The sequence below is a fragment of the Rattus norvegicus genome, chromosome 1 (genome assembly GCF_021556685.1).
Source record: "Rattus norvegicus strain SHRSP/BbbUtx chromosome 1, alternate assembly SHRSP_T2T, whole genome shotgun sequence".
Lineage (NCBI taxonomy): Eukaryota > Metazoa > Chordata > Mammalia > Rodentia > Muridae > Rattus > Rattus norvegicus.
In genome coordinates this window covers 167,099,185-167,106,859 of record NC_141534.1, presented here as the reverse complement: position 1 = coordinate 167,106,859, position 7,675 = coordinate 167,099,185, and the positions used below count along the sequence as shown (strand labels likewise).

Sequence of the window (7,675 nt, the reverse complement as noted above, 5' to 3'; positions counted from 1 at the left end):
TGCTGATGACAGAAACAGCGACCAGCCTCTCAGGGACTCGGTAGCAGCCACTTTTATCCAAGCTCTTTTCCCTAGCGGAGGTCACACAATGTGTGTCACACAATGAACACGTTCAGATGAGCTCCCTCACACACTTGCAAAGATCTACTGCAGTATTTCCAAGGTGAGTAATTTCAATCAGAATCTTAGGATATGATTATCTAATAAGTGCTTAGGAAAAAACAAGATGTGCCACTTGGTAGGCATTTTGTGCATAATTGCTAATCTCCTTCAAAACACGCCATTGTTGTGTTGTTTCTGTGCAACACGTTTCTATCCAGCCATTCCTCCCTAAGCTGGAAACCACCTGTCAGAGGTCATCCTGATCACCTCAGTAGACACTGCTTCCAGTCTACACACCAAGGACTGTGGGTTCCTCCTGGGAGGTGCCGATTCAGAAGATCCGGAATGGGGTCCAGAAATCAGCATTTTTAAAAACAAGAGTCTAGTCAGGGGGTGGCAGGGCATGTCTTTAATCCCAGTGCTGGGCAGGAAGAAGCAGGCAGATCTCTGTGAGTTTGAGGCCAGCCTAGTCTACAGAGTGAGTTTCAGAACAGCCAGGGCTAACAGAAACCCTGTCTCAAAAAGCACACAAACAAACAAACAAACAAAGAAAGAAAAAAGAAAAGACAAAGAAAAGAAAAACAAGATTCCCAGTCTCCCAGTGATCGTTAAGACTATCCTTGAGGGTGTCTGGCACACAAGTAGGGCACAGAACTCCCAGGCACACAAAACACGAACAATGACCAAACCCCACAGGGATGTGGGGAATGATGGTTCAGCAGCCAAGAACGCCTGCTGTTTTTGCAGGGGAACCTGTCAGGTTCCCAGTACCCATCCAGGATCTCACAACCATCTGTAACTCCAGTTCTAGGGGATCTAATGCCCTCTACTGACCTCCACTGGTACCAGGCACACATGCGGTGCAACATGCCATATAGCTGGGCAAAATAATCATAGACATAAAATAAAATAAATAAATCTAGAAAAAAAAAGAATTTAGGACTAGCCTTGGGTACCAGGTGGTGGCAACCTACTCAGGAGGCACAGGCGGGCAGATCTCTTGTGTTCAAGGCCAGCCTGATCTACAGAGGGAGTTCCAGGACAACCAGGGCTATACAGAGGAACATTATCTTGAAAGAAAAAGAAAGAAAGAAAGAAAGAAAGAAAGAAAGAAAGAAACAAAGAAAGAAACAAAGAAACAAAGAAACAAAGAAAGAGAGAAAGAAAGAAAGAGAGAGAAAGAAACAAAGAAAGAAAGAGAGAAAGAAAGAAAGAAGGAAGGAAGGAAAGACAGACAGACAGACAGGCTAGCTTTGGTTCGGTCAAAGTTCTCCCCCTTTCCCTAGTTTGGGAAGAGCTTTGCCTTCTTGACATAGGGGAGCAACTCACTGCCCATATCAGAAGTGCTCTGAGGCACATGTGATCAGTTCCGATAACGTTTTAGAATCAGAGATTCTGACTCACACCATCTTACAGACATAGAACCTAAGTGAGACAGACTCACAGCTCTCTAGTCAGTCCCCACCTAGTGAATCCTCTGTATTTCATGTTGACACAAAGCTGTCCAGCTTCACTAATGACGGGGTGGGAAGTTCATTGTCTCAAAAGCAGGAAAGTGGCTCCGGTTGTCACAATCTCTATCTTCACACCCCAGACTGCCTCCTTCTGCCCTTTGGCCTTGATGCCCCCTGGGAACATGAAATATCTGCCAATTTTTCTTTTAGAGAAGGCAGCTGACCAAGGAGCTGTTGGAAAATGGTCTGAGAGGCCTCGCTTCCCCCAGCTGTGCTTCGTGGGCTTCCTAGGGGGTTAGATGGAATGATGTGCACCAGGCATTCGGGATGTGTGCAGTAAAGGCATTGTTCCTCTGATAAGAAAGGGAGCAGAGTGTCTGTCCCTGAGGAGTCTGTGAGAGGAACTCCCTCATCCACAGAGGCAAGGTCTTCATGCTAGGATGGGGTGTGTGAAGGAAAGGAGTGGAGACAAAAGCTAGGATGTGCTGACTTTAGCCTAGGGGAAAGACTCACCTAGAGATTTACCACCTTCAAGTCCTAGCTTCAATGCCCCCTTCTTGTGGAGTCCTTTCTTAACCACTCAATTTCCAAGTTCCTTCTCTTACTCCCTAAGACCCTTCTGCTTTACTTGTCAACAGCACTTTCTGTCACGTGGGTTCCTGGCCTTGAACTCGGGTCCTCAGATCTGGTGTGAGGGAACTTACCTGCTGAGCCATCTCCCTGGCTCTCTTGCTTTGATTTTTCTAGGCTGTTGCTAGCATTCTGACTATATCCTCAGCCGAGGCTCCATCTCCCCACTGACTCCCCACTCCCCTTTCCCTTTGAGGTCCAAGGATGGCAATGAGCCCACGTGTTTTAAGTCCCAGGATACTTTAACTCCCCCTCCCTAGTCCCACCATGGTTGCTTACTCCATTGACCGTCTCTGGACAGAGCCTTCTCCATTACTGCCAGTACTTATGACTGCTTCTGGGGCCCATTTTGGCGATTGTACAGAACTTCCCTGTTAACACAGCACTTTCTGCTCTCGGCATGATCTATTTGTCTGCTTTGGTTGTCAACTCCAAGCCTGGCACAGAAGTCTTTGAGTGTACCAAGTCATTCCCGGAACCAAATCTAGCACAGCGAGGACCGTGAGATGAATTTGTTGAACGATAAGTGAATGATTGAATGATATTAGACGATGGTTATGGGAATCACTTGGCATTGTGTTCTCAAGGGAAACTCTCCAAGATGGAACCTAAGAACGCCTGGCAGGACGGCGGGGAGCTTTTCCACCTTTGAGCTAAACCCGCTAAGGTTAGCCATCAGATTCCCAGTCTAACAGCCCACTCATCTCCAAGGGACGTGCTGCGACTGGACCCCTGGCTGCCCCTCAGTGTCTGCCTCTCAGTGAAGGTACCATTATCCATCCAGGTCTCTTTTCTTTGTGGACCTCAATCCAGCTTTATCTGTGTGCTCATTTGGAGGGCCTTCCCCATTAGACTATAAGCTCTGAGAGCAGAATCCAGATAGGCATTTTTCCCAGTTTTCCCAGAGTGGCTAATACATGGGGGGGGGGAGAAAGCTAGGGAGGGTGAGCATGGATGGGGTCTATCAACAGCTCAGAGGCCTGGTGCTTTGCCAGGGAAAATAATGACTCAGAGGAGACTTGGTGATTGCATCAAGTTATTGATACCCATTCCTCATCACACCAGACTTGAATTAACCCTTGGACCTGCCTCTAACCACAGTCAACGCTGTGTCTGTGGAGGAGTGGCCCTAGGAACTCTGAATACCACAAACCAAGAATTCTCAAGTCGTTTGTATGATAATGGTGTAGCATTTGTATATAGCCTGTGCATTCTCCTACATAATACAATATAAATACTATGTAAGGAGTCTTTGTGCTGTATTATTTAGAGAAAAATGACCCAAAAAAGTTTGCGTGTTGCTGAGATGTGGCTTGGTTGGCAGAGTGCTTATACAGCATGCATGAATCTCCAGGTTCAGTCCTCGGCAGCACACAAACGGCCCACAGCAGTACATACCTGTAATACCAGGACTAGAAGGGTAGTACAAGAAGACCACAAGTTCAATGTCATCCTTGCCTAAATAGCAAATTTGAGAGCAGACTGGAGTACGTGAGGTCTTGCCTCAAAAAGAAAACGACGAAAATATCAAAAACAAATCAGAACAACCCCCGCCCTCTTTCCTCTGAATATTTTCAATCCATGATTCCAGCCAACTACAGGCAGAACCTTCTGAGGCCGAATTCCCCTTTCCAAAACAGGGTCAATAATTCAACCATTGGGCATTTAAAATTCTGCGTATGAGATATCTCAGGTATCCTGGGCCCTAATGTTTGAGGTTGGGAAGGGGTGAATGGTTAATGATCTGAATGACAACAGCTCTTGACATTTGCCCAGCATTCCATGGGGGCTCTGTCCATTCTCTGACTATGGATTAGGGCCATGTGTCACACAGGGTCCCAGCAGAAAACAGGTGGCACCCTGACACTGGACAGTTTGAAGAAAGTATGACAAATGCTTATCAAACCCACTGGGAGCAGGGTGGAAGAACTTTAGCAGGGGCAGAAAGAGAAACCAGCAGGAGAATGAGAGATCAGGGATGGGGAGAGACAGAGGTGGGGAAGACATCCAGGCTAAAGCCATGACATTTGCTAAAGGCTACAACCAACCATGCTGGAATAAATACTGGTTTCTCTTGACCCTCCTACCATTGGTCCTCTTCCTCTGCCTCCTGTTGGCTCAGCCCAGATGCAAACTGCAGAGCAGTGAGGCCTGTGCAGAGAATGTTGGCACATGGAAAGACAGACAGAAGGACCTAGCACAGGCAGTGACAACAGCCAGGATGAGTGGCTCCTCTCCTGTTCACTTCCAGCCCTGGGTCTAGGTCTAGGGGCTATAGGATGCAGTAGAGGGGAGTAAGAGAACTAAAGCATGGGGAGGAGGGTTGAATCGCCCCAGAAAGTAGACTACAACAACCTCACCTTCAAATGTAGCATGTGTTCTCTCCATCCCTCGAGCCTCTGGCTGTGCTAGTCTCGCTGCCTTGGCATGTTTCCTCCCAGGAAGGTCTCCTGCACTAAACCAGATGTCCTCCTCTACCTCTCCAAGCGCCATTCCCATCTATTTTCCCATTCCTCCAATGTCACCCTGATTAAAATCCCTATTCCTGGGGACATTACTCCCTGATATGGGAATTTTTCCTCTGGCTTCTCAAGCCTCCAAACTGATGAGAAATATGCCCTAGCTGGGGGCGGGGCAGAGTGGGGTGGAAGGGAGAGGGGAGAGGGTAGAGAAAGGGGTATTCTCCAGTCTGAGGGTGGTGGTCTTGGGGACCCTGGATCATAAGTGCACTGTTTGTTTTATTAGGTGCTTCAAACCACCCACTTCAAGAGTCATCAAGATATTTGGAAGACAAGCAACGAATGTGTGTCTTTACTGGAGCACCATCCAACACAGAAGTGCAGACTCTCCTAATTCTTCCTAGTCTAGAAGCCGTGTAGACAGCGAAGACTTAAGTACAGTGGAGGGAAGGGCCAGCTGAAGACATCTTTGACTCTGGGCCCTGGGCTAATTTACTTTACGCTTCAGGATCATTACCTGCCAAACAGGGATCTTGGTCCTGCAAATCTCATGGGGTTCTAAGAAGCAAACAAAGGTGTGGCTGGCAAAGCACCCCAAAGTCTTCTGTCTTGGGGTTATCATTGCTGCGATGGAACACCTTGACCAAAGCGACTTGGGGAAGAGAGGATTTATTCGGCTTGTGTCCACGTCACTGTTCATCACTGAAAGAAGTCAGGACAGGAGCTCAAACAGGACAGGAACCTGGAGGCAGGAGCTGATGCAGAGATGATGGATGGGTGCTGCTTATTGGATTGCGCCTCGTGGCTTGCCTGGCCTGCTTTCTTATAGAACCCAGGACCACGAGCCTAGGCATGGCACCAACCACAATGGGCTGGGCCATCCCTCATTAATCACCAATTAAGAACAGGGACAGGCTTGCCTACAGCCTGAACTTATAGACACATCTTCTCAGCTGAAGATCCCTACTGTGAGATGACTCTAGTTTGTGTCAAATTGACATAAAACTAGCCAGCATAATTATAGAGGAATTATTATGGGTTTTCCCACCAGATCTGCAGCTTCTGGGAGGAGGGGCAGTGCCTTAGAATTTTTCAGTATTTGTAAAACCCACACGAGGCAACTAAAATCCAAAGCTCTGGTCCTGACTCGGGTTTTCCCACCAGACAAATGTGTCAGAAGTGAATCTGGGTCCTCCTGAAAAAGACTGTCAGGCAAGAACCTGATCACAAGTGGTCGTATATAAGGAGATGCATTAGGAAACGGCGGGGGCAGTAATATGGAGTGCGGGTTCAGCGTAAGGTTATATGAGGTGTGGCCTTAGCAGGGCTGAAAGAAGACTGGTTCAAGGTAAGCAGAGCTAACAGCAGAAGGAAGGTCCCGTCCGGATGCCATTATCCAAGGCCCTGATGATTATGCCTGACGCCTAGCTCAGACTTCATTTTGTTATTTAAGGCAGAGGCTCGCTCATTTCCTTTCTTTCCTTCCTTCCCTTTTCCGCTCCTTCCTTCTCTTCTTCTCTCTCTCTTTTGAGACGGGGTCCCAATTTGCAAAGTCAGTTAAGCTGGCCTTGAACTCAGATCTACCTGCCTCTGCTGCCTGAAGGCTGATATTAAAGGTGAGTTCTGTCATACTTAATCATAACCTCACTATTTAAACCTGGCTGGTCTGAAACTCACTTTGTAGACAAGGCAAACTTGTAGCAATGCTCCTGCCTCTTGATGCAGAGATTACAACACACAGGGTTTAGAATAGGCCCCTGGATTGGAGCTGGTGCGAGCAGAGCGTTTGTTTCCTGTTTATGACACAGATTCTGAGTCCATTAGCTTTCACCTTGAGGCTTTTCTCGCCTCCTCCCTTTGTAGATCATCACTTCATCTACATTCTGGCAGTGTCTGGCCATGTGGGGTGCAGTCCACTTAACAACTGACTGCTCGGTTAGTTTACAGATGTGTCTCTGCTACAAAGTTGTGACTCTGACAAAGGGCTGGAACTGACCATCTCTGTATCCTCAGCGTACAGGAGAAGCTGAGACTATACCAGACGGTGCAAGTCACGGTATCCTCAATTGCAGGCAATACGGATTAAGCCATTGCAGGCAATACGGATTAAGTACACGTTGGCCAATAGAAACCTGATAAGGGGTCTAAAATCCATCTTACATGAAAATGGAAGAACCAAAGGAAAAAAGAAAAGTAAGTAAGTAAGTAAATAAATAAACAATAAAGAAAACAGAAGAACCAGAAGTCTTTTTTGAAGAGAACACTTCTGAGAATCCACTTGCTGATTCTGCAGACTGTTTCTGGGCATCTCCTCTGTGGAAGGCCTGGGCTGGGGATGAGGAAGCCACGGGTGCACAGCTACCACCCCGACAGCAGCGCTCGCAGTCTGGATGGTGTTGACACACAAATTAGGAACTATGACTCAGTGTGCTCAGGGCCACAGGCAGGCATGAAGGTGCCCAGGGAAGGCTTCTAGATGATGCTGCAGAAGGGCACAATTGTGACAATGTTGGTAACAGAGTTCAGTTTATGATAAACTTATCTTTTAATAAGATTGATTGCTTTTGAAATGTATGTGTTTGTCTGGACACAGTGGTTCCAAACTTTAATCCCGGTAATGGGGAGACAGAGGCAGGCCAATTTTGTGGATAGGTGTCTAGCCTGGTCTACGTAGCAAGTTCCAACTCATCCAAGGCTACATACTGTGACTCTGTCTCAAAACAACCACAGTAATAAAAATGTATGCATATGTGTGTGAGCCTGCTTGTGTACATGTGCGCCGTGCACACTCAGGAGCCCCTAGAGCCAGAAAAGGGGATCAGAACCCCTGGAACTAGAGTTATAGGTGATATAGAAGAACCATGATTTGGGTGCTGGGAGCCAGACCTGGGTCCTGTGAGGGAGCAGTAATCGCTCTTAACCTCGGAGTCATCTTTCCAGCTCCAAAGACAAACTTTCTAACAGCCAGACAATGCAATAAGGAGCCGGGCCTTAGTCCTAGTCACTCAGAATGAGCTACAAAATGAGTTG

General features: G+C 47.3%; 1 long non-coding RNA gene across 1 annotated transcript in view; it reads left to right on the top strand.

Moving 5' to 3' along the window:
• LOC100912071 (uncharacterized) overlaps positions 1–7,394 on the top strand; it is a 55,613-nt gene extending 48,219 nt beyond the window's left edge. Inside the window, exons 2-3 of the long non-coding RNA NR_131097.1 lie at positions 2,898–2,952; positions 4,932–7,394. This is a non-coding gene — a long non-coding RNA (uncharacterized LOC100912071). The remainder of the gene's footprint in view (positions 1–2,897; positions 2,953–4,931) is intronic.
• Positions 7,395–7,675: the final 281 nt, after the last annotated feature.